This window comes from Bidens hawaiensis, unplaced genomic scaffold (genome assembly GCF_021521415.1).
Source record: "Bidens hawaiensis isolate Kalapana, Puna unplaced genomic scaffold, B.hawaiensis_p1.1 tig00002123_1, whole genome shotgun sequence".
NCBI classification, from domain to species: domain Eukaryota; kingdom Viridiplantae; phylum Streptophyta; class Magnoliopsida; order Asterales; family Asteraceae; genus Bidens; species Bidens hawaiensis.
In genome coordinates, this window is record NW_027491112.1 from 3,677,765 (window position 1) to 3,694,366 (window position 16,602).

The window sequence follows — 16,602 nt, forward strand, 5'->3', positions numbered from 1 at the left end:
CTAGGAAATGGAACCTCTTCAAAGGTGAAAACATTGCAACAGCAACACAAAAAGAAAAGCGAGAAAATCCAAGAAGTCAAGAATCAAATAAAAAACTTGAAGCGCAGACTAGAAGAAACAAAGAATGATGTTTCGAAGGAGAGCAATGAGGCCACGAAGAACTTAAGTGAAAAATACAAGCGACTGCGTGACAAGTATAATATGATCCTAGGTGAAAAATCCAACAAAAAGTAAACCAAATAATAAGGTTTTTAATTGATCAGTTGCAAAGTTTGGTAGATTCTAATGTTTAATTGGAAAGAACACCATTATATATAACTTCATGGTGTTTTGTCTTTTGTTGGTCCCAAAGTAGTGTGACTGAAATTATAGGTTAGGTGATCGAGTGAGTTTAAGCCGAGTTGACACCGACTTCAGTTGAGGCGATACAAGTACTAATCGAACTGAGTCGGCTAGTATGGGCTATTCGTGAAAAAATCAAACTTCTTATTTGAACCTAACTCAAAACCGATATGGGCTATTCGTGATTTTACTATGCATACAGGATCATTTTAGGCCTATTTGTGGTTCTACAGTTGGCCCATTCTAGGAAGAAATAATTCGACATTTCGACCAGCTCAATTTATCTTATTTTTGAATTTTGACCTTTTGTATAAAGAGGCTAAAGATTTTTTAAAATTTTAAATTAGTGTAGTTTTTACTTTTTATAAATTTATCATAAAATTTTTATACTTTAAAGTTTAGACACGACGTTTTATTTTTTACTTTAAATTAATTAAAGGGAAACCTAAATACAGATGTATGTTAAAAAGATTTTCTCGACGTTCTATAAATTTTTGTGACGAATCGATACCGATATCGGCATCGATATTCATTTTATGTTATTAAATCGATATAAAACATATGTCGGTCTTCTTTTAGGCATATCACAATTGCTATGGTTTTAGTTAGTTTTTTTTTTCATTCGATGGAGGTGTCAACTAAAAGTGTTATAAAAAGTCAACATGTATAAATTTTTTAACCGGATAAATGACCTAAAAAAAATCAAAAACACTAAAAAGTAAATAAACACACGTACCACGTCGTGTATGTATAGTTACTTAATTTTAACCCTAACCCCCATTTCGGTTTCATATACAATACACAATACGTTGTTAATTATATGTACTTTTGTTTGTTTTTAAAGTTCAACTATTATGCATATTATGTTTCTTTTGTTTGTGTGTGTCAAACATAGTTTATCTTAAAATATATATATTCATAGTGGCTAATAATTTGCAGATGTCCTTAGATGGATATGATTAGCAAGCTTCCTCTAGGCATAATAGAAACCATCTTATATCTACTATCGATTCAAGAGGCCGCACGGACAAGCATCCTCTCGAGAGAATGCCGGTATCATTGGATAAAAATACCTAAACTTGCATTTTACGAGGATACGTTTCAAGTATCGACTGAAGGGGTTAAGTTATCGGCTTTGGTGAAAGCGTTAGACAAACCAAGTAAAAAGAAAAAAACATCCCAGAGGTGTAAACTTTTCAATGCTATATATCAAGTTCTGTGTTAATACACGAGGGTCCAATCTACGAGTTCACCCTTCGTTTGAATGTAGATGCCATGTGCGTCGAGATTGACCATATATTACTTCATTTGTCGAAGTTAAATACCGTCAAGATATTAAAACTAGACTTTGATTCGGGGTGTTTAGAGGGGTATACGTTACCAATTTCTCTATTCTCGTTACATCATTTACAGATATGTATCTCAATGATTGTTCTCTTTTTCATCAACGTTCGTTTAATGAATTTGGTTGCCTTACAACCTTACATTTGGACTTATGGACATATGACCATACGCTTCTGCGTCTTTTATCAAGTTGTCCATTACTTAAGAGATTGACTCTCGTAAGTTCATACTACAATAGAATGTCAATCCTCATGGGCTAGTTGAAAATTGTAATTTTTATTTACAGAAAAGTTACGGTGCAACTATCTTTTATAGTCGAGATTCAGACATTGTTGATCTATTCGAGTGTTTACCTGTGATTGAATCTCTCTCTATTTCGTTTTTCCTCGTTGAGGTAATTTCATCTACATGATGTATACCTGACTAGATTTTGGCTAGCTTAATTACTAGTTATCACTAATCTTCGTTTTGGCTATGACGCTATGGTTCAAGTGTTTTGTTCCGGAGAGACTTCCGAAAGAGCTTCCAACATCATTGGTCCACTTGAAATACTTGTGCATGGACGATCTCTGCTTTACTCACAACTACGGGTTACCTTTTCTTGTTTTTTTTTATTAGAAGCTCCTCGAACCTGGAGAAACTTAAGCTAACGGTAAATAAAATGAATCTACATTGTATTGTATATTTGTATTCTACTTGTTTTGATTCTTACATCAAAATACACTCACATAACGCACTTCTTACATCAATTTACTTTGTTAATGTGTATCTTAGCAAATAGGACTTTATGCAGATTGATTACATATATGTTAGAAAGTGTTTTGTTTGGTTTTGTTGTTGCTGTCCGAAACATAAACAGAAACCAAAACCTGGCAAATATTTTATTCGGTTAAAATCGATCAATTGGTTTTTAACTGAAACCGAACCAAATTTGTATTATGTTATTTGGTTCGGTTTAACATTTATTTTATTTGGTTCAATTTAGTTTTTAGCTATGGTGAATAAAAATCAAAACCGAATAGAGTAGAAACGAATAAACAGATAACCGAACCGATTAACATTTAACATGCATAGTTGAAACTTGAAAGATGAAAACCGGAGAATGACGTGACGCTTAGATGACATAAAATGGAGAATGGATAGCGGCTAACGAACTTGTTATCCTCCAATATAAATACAATGTCAACTCGTGAGTCAAAGAAATTGAATTCATATACTCACACCAACACCTATTCTTACATATACTTATCCTCACGTTAGGGTTCTGAACACAAAACCTCGCAACAAGACTAGAATTATATTTAGTGTGATCTAAAATTACAATTTGTTGGTTATTTTAGTGTTATTGGATTAACTTGTCGATCGAGGAAATAATGTTAAAGATTAAACGAGTTAGGTGACGCGGGAGTGCGGGCTCGATTTAATTCTAATGTTATTTGGGCTTTATTATTGGATGTTAAACTTGGGTTTAAGTAATTAATTTACTTGGGCTTAAGGGTAATATTAGATGGGTTTCCAATTATTGATTTGGGCTCATATGGGTTTTTTAGTTTAAACAAACTGATATTATAATCCCAGGGGATTAATAGATATCGATCGATCAAACAGAAGAGAACAACGGTTACTGGGTTCTTCTCTGGTTCTTCATAGAACAATAACAAATCAATTTCATGTGCAGAATTCTCTGTCTTATCCGATAAATCATTGTGTGTAACCCACAAATAGGTTTATCTGATAGTGATTACACGATTCAGAGAATGATCCAAGTTGCAATTTCTTTATCTACATCGCATACACGATTACCAGGTTTGTTTATTTGTTTAATTGATTGATTTTGGGTTATAGACAACAGAATATATACAACAAAGATAAACCTACTTGTGTTTGCTTAGGTTGTTTGACGGTTTTGAGAAATTAATTTTATCCAAAACTACTAGACAACAATCGGGCATGTCAAATATTATGAGATATAGTCTAATCTCATGTGTTTCGTTATAATAAAATAAATAGATGAAGAAAAGTGTTCTTTGAAAAAGTCGTGTACTTCAAAATATGAAAATAAATGTGTTGGTATTTTTTGTTTGGAAATATGATTCTGTACACAACTAATATTTGGTAAGTGTGAAACTGTTTTTGTTATAATTCAAAATTAAGAATTTCTTTTACTGGGTTTGATTTAAATTGAATTTTCATTCAACGAATTCAAAATATTGAGAAGAGGGTAAAATTAATTTTCATATATTAAAGATTGTGTCGAAATTTTAATATGTTGAATAAATTCTTAATTTAATAACATACATGGTTTGAGTATATTCCAATACATATAGTTTAGTGATTTGTTTGGAAATTAAATGTATTCACAGCATTGCGATGATTACTTTTGGGAGTATATCAAAAACTGGAGTTTTAACCAAACGGGCTATACATACATATATTATTATGCTATCACTATGTAGTTTATCAATGAGAGTTTGATTTTCTTGTGCAACTTTTAAATCCCATACACTGGATTGGAAGGTTGTCAATATACCTGACTCGTTGTTACATGTTTGTTGTTTTGGATATAACAGTAATAAGGATAACATGTTTAGATTGAATGTGAATATCATACATGCTTTGGTAGAGGATTCTTTTTATATGGCTTCAAATATATCTAAGTACCATGTTATTATGCTATGATATGAATATGAAATATAATATGATAAATAAACACATGGGTCACAATGTGACAATTAACATCCCAACAAGAAAGTTGAACTAGCATGTTGGAGATGTGACGAACTAGGATAGATCAAGAAAGATTTTCTAGTGAAGATGGTAAATGGAAACAAGTTTAATGGGGCGGATCCAAGTAAAAAAAAAAAGAAAAGAATGGGTCAAAAGACCCACATGCTCCAAAAGGTATGTTTACCAACTCTACTTTAAATATGGCAAAACTTATGAGTTTTGTAGTTGATTCAATGATTTATTTGGGACAAATTAATTTTATGCAAAACACAAATGGATTTGTTTCAAAGAAACAATGTTTATTTTATAGTTTAAATGAAATAAAATATTATTAAATATTTGTCCAGATGGTACACACATGGGTTGACGGGTCACGGCCCAGGTAATAATCAACCACTAAAAGTATACAGGTCAGGAAAGCCCGTTGGGTGCGAAATAAATGAAACCGTGGTTTTGGGTTTGTTATTGGACTTAAGAAGTTCAATGGTTTCTAAATATAATTCGGTTAAGAATTATGTATTATTTATTTTGAATCCTTTTAGGTACAGGATAACATGCTTGCATGGTGTGTAGACTCGGGTGACACGAATCAAGTATGCAAAGATCTAGAATGGTTTGAAGAACTTGAACCAGTTGAAGATGGATCTGTACTTAGGATGAGATATGCAATAGTTGAAGACTTGTATTTACTTGTGGAAAACATATATTTTGGATTATGTGTTGTATGTTTTAGGGATTAAAAAGAACCTCTTGTCTGAGTTGCTTTAAATAATTTATGGTTTTAAGTAGGTTATTGGGTCAAATAAATTTATTTTATTGTAACAACATGAAAATTTCGAGTTCAAAGTATCAACTTTCCAAAGTCTAGGGACTAAAATTGCCAAATTCCAAAGTTGAGAGTTTAAATTGAAAATTCTGATTTCCTGACCCATCGCGCTACGCGATGAGTCAGAGGAGAGCCCCATCGCGTATCGCGATGGGGTACCTGACACAACGTGACACGTGTGCCACGTGGCACACGGTGGCATCATGTGCTGCCACGTGTCACCACGTGGCAACACTGCCGCCACGTGGAGCGTTGCCTGCCACATGTTGACGCGTGGCAGGCCTACGCTGTGAGTCAGCAGACCTATATCGCGATACGCGATAAGTCTGCTGAGGCACCCATCGCGTATCGCGATGGGAGCCAATTTTTCGTCTATAAATAGTAAGGTCCGGGCTTCACATTTTGCACACCAAAACTCAGTTCACATTCCTCTCTCTAACATCTTACTACATCCCGACAATAGTATACTTGATCTACATCGATAAGCGTGCCATAATCCATCGTTAAGCGTGTCCCGAACCTTCATTTGCGTACCAACGTTTCCTTGGAGTTCGTGCCACCCTCCACCCACATACGAACAAAGGTGTTGTTATAATGGCGAAAGATCTCGTAAAGCGTGTTGACGAGTATTAAAGATTTGGCGTTCCTCGATTAGCGTGTCGAGCAAAGTAAAGCGGCGTTGGAGTACTGCTCGTGCCCCTAGAGTTTCTATACGCCACTAAGGTTAGGCGTAATGATGAATTCAATATAATTCAATATTATATTAAAGGCTTAAGCCTTAAGTCGAGGATATACTCGATACCTCGATAAAAGAAAAGAAAAGAAAAGAAAACATAACAAAGAAAAGAATGAAAATATGATTATTGAATATTGTTGAATACGTATATATGTGTGTAAGTATATATGTAAATATTCGTTGTTATGAAATATTATTTAATGAATAAAGAGTATTCTTAAATAATAAAAGAAAAGATTACGTTTCTTGGAGAAGAAGAAACGTCGGGTTTTTAATATAAACTAAAGGTTTATAATTTACTTTTAAACTAAAGGTTTTCAAGTAAATAAAAATTGAACTAAAGGTTCAATCGAGGATTGAGATATAAGACTAAAGGTCTTAAAGCCGGATCGTGTATCCGACTAACAAATATTTATACTCGTACTATAGGTGCGAGATAAAGAAAGGGAAAGACCCTTGGACGGTGAGTGAAGCCGATCCTAAAGAGACAAGGTGAATACGCCCCCAAACTTTTACTTATTTAAAATGAGTCAAACTTGTTATTTGAAATTGTTTACAAGGAACTATGTGTTCCTAAAACCGTTATGAATAAGGGTATAAACCTAGCCCTCATGCTGTGGTATACATATGTCTGGATCCTTACATAAGTGGTACTATGCGATGTATGGCCATGATCGCACCACCCTTGGTCATAGGACGCTCTCCTGCAGGGAGTACGACCATTGTGTATATTGACGAGTACTTAACTAAGTCGAACGCTGCGGTGTTTGCTGAGGTGACCTAGCGTAGAGGCTCATATTTATAATGTGTTATTTGACTTTGTTATTTCTAAGCCACGTTGGGCCGAGGCAGGCGTAGTCTCGAGGGGTAATAAAGTAAAAGAAATACTTTTGCTTCAGCGTGTTCACCAGCATTCGTTGCTGACGTATTTTCTTACATTTTGCAGGTGAACAAAGTTAGAGCTTGGAAATGACGAAGTACTAATATCCGATGGCTCGGATTTCTTTTGTATATGTTTAATATGGTGGTTTGTAAAACATAAACAAGTAATCTTTTGTACTTAAGTTTGGGAATCTTTTAAAATCCCAACTTTCGTTTAATGTAAATATTTACAAATTAAACCCACAAGTTTTATAAGACTTCCGCTAAATTAACAAATTAAACCCACAAATATTTACAAATTATACATAGCATGTTTCATGAGCTCATCATGCAAGGTGTGATATCAGTTTAGTTTGTAATATATGAGTATAATTTGGCTGATGATCTAACTAAAGAGTTAGGAAGAGATCTCGTGAACATATCAGTCATGGGGATGGTGGTAAAGTCCATACTTTAATATCCTATGTCAAGACACCCAATTCCCATCTAATACAACGTTAGATGCTGAATTCAATGCGGAAAGCTTGTCATAGAGATGTTGGAACACAATATCGTTATAAACATCCCAAGGTTTGTGTTCAGACCGCAAGATAAAGTAGGTTGAAGTATAGCTTCTTAATAGTTCATTGATAAATTGCAGTGCGGGTGCGAGAATAATGAACTACCTATAGAATATGAAGTTTAGCCGCTTCAAAAAGCTTTGGACTTGAGCTTTGATATATTCTTTGAAGGATTAGGACATAGGCTAGTAAAATATAGTGTCAAGTTGAATTTGGATTTGGAAACGCATGTGTATTTACCTACAAGTATTAAAAATGGATAACTTTGGTTCAATCCATAGTGACACCCAAGATATTCTAATATTTGTAACGCGTAAATACTAAGATAAAAATTCAATCCATAGGACATTTTCATTTATGCATAGTGTTTGTGTATTTGTGAGGATGGTTAAGTTAATCATGAATATCACTAAAATGGGGGAGGATTGTTGGTTATTTTAGTGTTATTGGATTAACTTGTCGATCGAGGAAATAATGTTAAAGATTAAACGAGTTAGGTGACGCGGGAGTGCGGGCTCGATTTAATTCTAATGTTATTTGGGCTTTATTTTTGGATGTTAAACTTGGGTTTAAGTAATTAATTTACTTGGGCTTAAGGGTAATATTAGATGGGTTTCTAATTATTGATTTGGGCTCATATGGGTTTTTTAGTTTAAACAAACTGATGTTATAATCCCAGGGGATTAATAGATATCGATCGATCAAACAGAAGAGAACAACGGTTACTGGGTTCTTCTCTGGTTCTTCATAGAACAATAACAAATCAATTTCATGTGCAGAATTCTCTGTCTTATCCGATAAATCATTGTGTGTAACCCACAAATAGGTTTATCTGATAGTGATTACACGATTCAGAGAATGATCCAAGTTGCAATTTCTTTATCTACATCGCATACACGATTACCAGGTTTGTTTATTTGTTTAATTGATTGATTTTGGGTTATAGACAACAGAATATATACAACACAATTTTCTAAAATTATGTACTTTTTTTTATCTTTATCTTGATGACACTTATATAATAAAATACATAGTTATAATAAAGTAACTGAAGTAGATAAAAATTCGAATAACTTCATGTTCGTCACGGTTTGAAATTTTAGAAACCGACCGACTGAAAGTTAATAAAAAAATTAAAAATAAATAAAAAACACAGAACCGAACCAACGAACAATTTGGATGGTTTCAAACCAAACCATGAACACACCCCTAACGCCTAGCAAGGCCTTTGAACAAAATTCCCAAGGAGAAAACCGAAAAAATTCAAGAAATCAAGTATGTTGTCCCAAGAAAATACAAGCGACTATGAGACAAGTATAATATGATCTTAGGTGAGAGATCCAACAATAAGCATACCAATTAAGGGTCTTAATTACGCTTGAAATACAGAGTCGCGAGTTATATATGAAAAATCACAAGGGAAGGAAGCTTTTAGGGTTTGATGTACAATAACGATTGAAGATAAATCATTTAAAGAAAGACACGTCCATGTTGGCCGCCATGTAACAGGTTTTTGACAACTAGGATTGGCATGTCAGCAAAAAGTTAATGGAGTTAGTACTCAGTTAGTCGGGGCATGATGGAAGAAAAAATGACAAAAGTTGGGTCGACCGTTACCGCCCAATTTGTTAGTTGAGACCGGTAGTGACCAAAGGGTGATAGTTGGGAACAATAAAAAACCAATACACCATAGTATTAAAACAATAGTTTAAGCTACTGAACAAAAATGGCTGGAAAAAAAATCTTAGTAAACAACGTCACTAAGATAAAATCTTTGGGGATGTTGTTCACTAAGATTTATATGGCGCCGAAAAAAAAATCTTAACTAACAACATCCTCAAGATCAAACCCGGAACCCTTAACTGAGCATCACAACAGACTACCAATACGCCAGCATAATCAAGATGATTTAAATCAGGAAACAATCATATTTAACAACCCTTGTTTTGTTGAATAGTAAACAGTTTTTTTACATTGATGGTAAAAGTTTTCAGCTTTAAAACCTAGCCACAACGGTCTTTTTTACAGTTGTGCGTGAATAGTAAACTTTAAATTCCGAAATTAACCAAAAAAGTTTAATAAAATTTTACACAAAGATTTTTTAAAAGGAATATTGGATTTTAATAATCCCTATTAAATGATATTAGCCGATTATAATCCCTATTCGTTTTATCGCCACTGGCGGTCCCAAATTCAAAAAAGTTGGCCCCCAATGGTCCTCCGTTAAAAATGACTTAACGACGTTATAGTTTTTTCTGAATTTCAAACCAATGTTTTAGGGCTTTTAATCGTTAGGAGTATACGAGTCGATTGGTGTAAAATTTAGTCTGAAATAGTGCTTCAAAATGACGAAACAATGCTTCAGTTCGGGTGTTTGAACTTACAGTTAACCAAAATCGAGTCGTTTTGATCATTGTTTCGAGCTAAGTTTTACACCAATCAACTTGTATCCTCCTAACGATCAAAAACCCTAAAATATTGGTTTGAAATTCAGAAAAAACTATAACGTCGTTAAGTCATATTTAACGGGGGACCATTGGGGGCCAACTTTTTTGAATTTGGGACTGCCAGTGGCGATAAAACGAATAGGGATTATTATCGGCCAATACCATTTAATATGGATTATTAAAATCCAATATTCCTTTTTAAAAAAGCTAATTTAGTATAGATGCCAATTTTTTAAAAAATGACCATATACTTTTTATACTTAAGTTTAGCCACAAAGTATTTATTTCTCATTAAAAAAAATAATACGAAGATGTGTGTTTAAATATTTTCTCGACTTTCTGGTATATATTTTTGTGACAACCCGATACCAAAATCAGTATTGTATTTGCTTTTATGTTTTCTGATGTATATAAAACACGTGTTGGTAACGAATTCTATATTTTTAAGCGATGTAAAGCATGTATCGATGTCATTTTGAGCATATCACAACTACGAAACCTTGGCTTTTTTTTCATTCAATTGCTATATCGAATGTCAGTGACGTAACGAGTTGGTCGCTATACTACTTTCAAACATAAATTGGTATAAATAGTCGACATGTATAAATATTTTAGCTTATAAATATATTTTTTTGAACGGCCGACAAATAAAAGTCTGGCTACCAGGGTAACCCAATGGCAAAAGGCGACCTCATACAATCGCGATCGCAGACAATGCTAGATAGCTCAAGCCTACTATCTTCATTTACGAGGAAAACCCGCCCGAAGGCCCGTTGCGGTGAAACCTGGTTGTGGTCGGACTCGAATTTGAGACCTTTCGACCCAAATCTTTATTTTCCTTCAAGGCCGGCTATGAGGGCCAAGTGGTCGACCGACCCCGTCCGGACACCCCAATAAGCCCTTAATTCTTTTTTAAATTATATATATATATTTGAAAAAAGATAATGTAATTCTTATTGTCTGAACCGAATTACTCACCTAATTTTAGACCCAATATTTTTTTTATCTCTTCAGCCAAAATTTTTTTTCACTGTTCTCCAGGACGGCCCAACAAAATTTGAAAAATTTATTAATACACGTACCACATAATCCACATCGTGCATATATGTATAGTTACTTGATTTTTAAGTTTTTAACCCTAACACCCGTTTCGGTTTAAGTTTATGCTTGTCAACAGGTTTTCTCTTTTCATCTCTCTTTGTTAATTCTAACACAGAAAACATTTGATGGTTTTGTTAATATATACCTGGTGCATATATTATTTGCAATCTATCTGCATGGGACTATATATGTGTGTGAATGCTTATGATAATTTTCCACAAACACTCAACGTGTGAAGGGTAGTACGTGCTATTGATTTATTATGGTTTTGTTTGTTTTTGAAGTTCAACTATTATATAGCTTAAAATTTAAAATATATTTATTCATAGTAGCTAGTTTTGCAGACATCCTAAGATGGATATGATTAGCAAGCTTCCTCTATGCATAATAGAAACCATCTTATGTCTATTACCGATTCAAGAGGCCGCAAGGACAAGCATCCTCTCAAAGGAATGGAGGTATTATTGGATAAAAATACCTAAACTTGCATTTGATGAGGACATGTTTCAAGTATCGACTGAAGGGGTTAAGTCATCGGCTTTGGCGCAAGCGCTTTTTGACGAATTGCCAAGTAGAAACAAAAACATAGCCCACAGGTGTAAACTTTTCAATGCTATATATCAGGTTTTGTTAATACACGAGGGTCCAATCTACGAGTTCACCCTTCGTTTGAAAGTAGATGCGTCGTGTGTTGAGATTGACCATGTATTACTTCATTTGTCGAAGTTGAATACCGTCAAGATATTAAAACTTGACTTTGATTCACTGGTCCACATGAAACACTTATGCATGGACTATCAGTGCTTTACTCGCAAATACGAGTTACCTTTTCTTGTTTTTATGATTAGAAGCTCCCCAAACCTGGAGAAACTTAACCTAACGGTAAATAACAAAAAAATTGTATTGTATTCTACTTGTTTTGATTTTTATCTCAAAATTCACTCGCACAACGCACTTCCTTATGTAGATGAGTGACTACGACATATATCATAAACGCTTCTTTACACTTGAAGATTATGTAGATATTACGTTGGAGCATCTGAATGAACTGGAGATTCTAAATTTTAGCAACACAGAGAATGAACTGGATTTTGTGAAGCTTGTATTGGCCGCGTCACCTGTACTAAAGAAGGTGAGGATATTGCCACGTTGTCCGTTTGATGAGGATGAAAAGTCTCAGATTTCGGAAATCCTTTCGCGCGCTCCACGGGCGTCGTCTATGGTAAAAATACAGTTGGAATCTAGTATGAGATTTTAAGATTGATGATCTTTTGCATCTTGAATTTGCTACAATGTTATGCTTTTAAGGTTTTGAAGTTTGGGAATGAGTTTTATAAACTATAATCTTATATTTTATTTAATAGATTACTATTTTATTTATTTATTAACTGTTTTATTTATAATATTTTATTTAATAGATTACTATTTTATTTATTTGTTAACTGTTTTATTTATTAATAAATATTAGTTATATTAGAAAACAAAAAAGGTTGGAGAGTGCAGAATGATAGAGAACCTTTGATGAAAAGCCGAGAATGATGTGACGTTTATATGACAAAATGAAGAATGGATAGCGGCTAACCTCGCAACAAGACTCGCACTCCTCCAACATAAATAAAATGTCAACTCGTGACATTAAATTCATATACTCACACCAACACCTACTCTCACATATACTTATCCTCACGTTAGACTATCATTAATGGTAGTTGCTCTCCCCTGCCCATTGACACACCATATGCACAACCCTTCTTCTCATCCTATGCATAAGGCTTCTAATATGTGAGACCCTCATCTCCTATCACAAAACATCGAGGACACATTCTTTATTATGCCCTTAACTAAGGCCTCGATCACTCTCTCTCGTCTCTCTCTCTCTCTTTCATGTCATTAGCCACATCATCAAAGCATTCTAAGGGCTTCTTTCTTCAACTACCATTGAAGATAGTCTTCTGAACACAAAACTACAAGACTAGAATATATTTAGTGTTATTTAAAATTACAATTTTCCAAAATTATGTACTTTTTTATCTTTATCTTGATGACACTTATATAATTGAAAACATATTTATAATAAAGTTCAAATAACTTCACGTTCGTCACGGTTTGAATTTTTAGAAACCGGCCGACTAAAAGTAAAAAAAAAAACAACCACGACACCGAACCAATAACCAATTTTGATGGTTTCAAACCGAACCATGAACACCTCTGACGCTAAGAAAGACCTTTAAACCAAATTCACAAGGAGAAAGCCAAAAAAATCCAAGAAATCAAGTATGATGTCCTAAAGGAGAGCAATGAGGCCACGAAGAACTTAAGTGAAATATACAAGTAACTAGTAGACGAGTATAATATGATCCTAGGTGAGAGATCCAACAATAAGCGAACCAATTAAGGGTCTTAATTACGCTTGAGGGTTGCGGAGTCACAAGTTATTTATCAAAAATCACAAGGGAAGGAAGAATGCCAGCATTCTAATCCTATAATTGAATGAATTTTTATTCTTTCTTTGTAAAATAATATATTTTGGGTTGTTTGTCTTTAATTTCATAAGTTTTCAGGGTAACGATTTCGTATTTGTATGTAATTACCTACTTTGGGAGTTGATGAAGATTTGTACTTAGCGAAACACGTGTCGGTATCCTTTTTGGCATATCACGAATTCTATGAGTTTTGAACGATGTAAAACACGTATCGATATCATTTTGAGCATATTACAACTATGAAACCTTATTTTTTTCATTAAATTGCTATACCGAATGTCAGTGCCATAACGAACCAGTCAATATGCAACTTCAGACAAAAATCTAAAACTGGTATAAATAGTCAATATGTATAAATATTTTAGTTGATATTTTTTTCTTAACGCCCAACGAATAGAAGGTTTGCTATCTGGGTAACTCAATGGCAAGAGACTAACTCATACGTCCGCGATCACAGACAATGTTGGTAGCCCAAGCCTACCATGTTTATTAACAGGAGAAACCCGCCTCCCAAAGGCCCACCACAATAAAACCCGATTGGGATTATATTCGTATTTTAGACCTTCCGACCCAAATCTTCGGTTTCCTGGCCGGGTGGTCGACCGACCCTGGCCCGACACCCTGATGTTTTTTAGATTATATATATTTTTTTTTTTGGAAAAAAAAATATATGCATTGTTAAATGGTTAAACCCACGTTTTTCACGCCTCGACCCAAAAACTTTTCATGATACTCAGAAACAACCCAGGTTTTTTTAATGATGACCTAAAAAATAAATAAACACATGTACCACATGTCCCATATATATGATTTTAAGTTTCTAACCCTACCCCAAGTTTCGGTTTAAGCCTCTGGTCGATCGTCAACAGGTATTCTCTTTTCATCTCTCTTTGTTCTCACATACAAATATACAATACGTTGTTAATTATATATACTTTTGTTTGTTTTTAAAGTTCTAACTTTTATGAATATTATGTGTGTGTGTGTGTTAAACATAGTTTATCTTAAAAATATACTTTTATTTTCATAATATACTTTTGCAGATATCCTAAGATGGATATGATCAGCAAGCTTCCTCTATGCATAATAGAAACCATCTTATGTTTACTACCGATTAAAGAGGCAGCAAGGACAAGTATTCTGTCTAAGGAATGGAGGCGTCACTGGATAAAAATACCTAAACTTGCATTTGATAAGAACACATATCAAGTATCGACTAATGGGGCTAAGTTGTCGCGTTCGACATCAAACCAAGTAAAAAGAAAAAAAAAGTAGCCAAGAGGCGTAAACTTTTCAATGCTATACACCAAGTTTTGTTAGCACACGAGGGTCCATTCCACGAGTTCACCCTTTGTATGGAAGTGGGTGCCTCGCGTGTAGAGGTTGACCATACATTACAACATTTGTCAAAGTTCAACACTGTCAAGATATTAAAACTTGACTTCAAAGCGGGGAGTTTTGGTTATACGTTACCGATTTCTCTCTTCTCCTTGAATCAACTAACAGATTTGTATATGATTAATAAGCTGACTCCTTATGATGAAGGTTCACTCAGTCCTTTTCATGAAGATGGTTCATTCAATGAATCGCGTTGCCTTACAACCTTATATTTGGACATATGACAAAACGATTTTGCGTTTTTTATCAAGTTGTGCATTACTTAAAAGATTGACTCTCGTAAGTTCATAGAACAATCGAATGTCAATCCTCACGGGCTTTCATAACCTAGCTTTATTTTTTTGTAGAAACTTTACTGTGTAAGTAGCTTAAATGATCAAGAGTCCAACATTGTTGATCTATTCGAGTGTTTACCTGTGATTGAGTATCTCTTTGTTTCGTTTTTCATCGTCATGGTATATATATATATATATATTTTCAATCGAATGTTTCTGTTTCGTGATCACTAATATATATTTTGGCTATGGTTGAAGTCTTTTGCTCCACATAGACTTCCGAAAGAGCTTCCAACATCACTGGTCCACTTGAAATACTAGTGCATGGAAGAGGTGCACTTTAATCACAAACACGGGTTACGTTTTCTTGTTTTTTTGATTAGAAGCTCCCCAGACCTGGAGAAACTTAAGCTAGTGGTAAATAGGGGTGCAAACGAGCCGAGCCGAGCCCGAGCTCGACCAGGCTCGAGCTCGGCTCGTGAGTAGTTTTTCAAGCTCGGGCTCGGCTCGTTTACCATTAATTAGTTATTTTTTAAATAATATCATTATTTTTATATATTTTTTTCTATTATAATTTTCTGTATAGATAATAAATATTATATAGTTATTTTTATTTATTTTTTATAACATTATATATATATATATGTGTGTATATATATATATGTTAATAATTATTAAATATATATTTTAAAAATTTATATAAATGGCAGGCTCGTTTAGGCTCGCAAGCCGGCTCGAGCTCGATAAGTGAAGCTCGGGCTCGGGCTCGATTAAGCTCGGCTCGTTCGAGCTTTTTAACGAGTAGCTCGCGAGCAGCTCGGCTCGTTTGCACCCCTAGTGGTAAATAACAAAATCCCGTATTGTATTCTACTTGTTTTGAATCTTATTTCAAAATTCACTTACACAAGCCACTTCATTATGTAGATGTATCAGTATGACATTAAAGCCTTCAATAAACTCGAAGATTATTTAGATATTAGGTTGGAGCATCTGAATGAATTGGAGATTCTACATTTTAGCAACACGGAGAATGAGCTGGATTTTGTGAAGCTTGTATTGGCCGCGTCACATGTACTAAAGAAGGTGAGGATGTTGCCACGTTGTCCGTTTGAAGGGGATGAAAAATCACAAATTTCAAAAATCCTTTCGCGCGCTCCACGGGCGTCGTCTATGGTAAAAATACAGTTGGAACCAGTATGAGATTTTGAGATTGATGATCTTTTGCATCTTCAAGTTGCTAAAATGTTATGCTTTTAAGGTTTTGAAGTTTGGGAATGAGTTTTATCAAACTTTAATCTTATATTTTATTTAATAGATGACTGTTTTATTTATTTATAAATATTAATTATATTGGGAAATTAAAACGGTTTGAGAGTGGAGAATGATGGAAAACGACGGTATTTTCATGGTTGAAACTAACCAGAGCGTTCGTTTCGGTTAGAAACCGAAAACCAAACCATAACCGAGAGACTGGCCTAATA

The 16,602-nt window shown here is 34.2% G+C and overlaps 2 pseudogenes; both read left to right on the forward strand.

Annotated features, from left to right (window-relative positions):
• Positions 1–1,291: 1,291 nt before the first annotated feature.
• LOC143605873 (F-box/FBD/LRR-repeat protein At1g13570-like) lies at positions 1,292–2,420 on the forward strand (annotated as a pseudogene).
• An 8,899-nt stretch (positions 2,421–11,319) lies between these two features.
• Positions 11,320–16,321, forward strand: LOC143606468 (F-box/FBD/LRR-repeat protein At1g13570-like; annotated as a pseudogene).
• Positions 16,322–16,602: the final 281 nt, after the last annotated feature.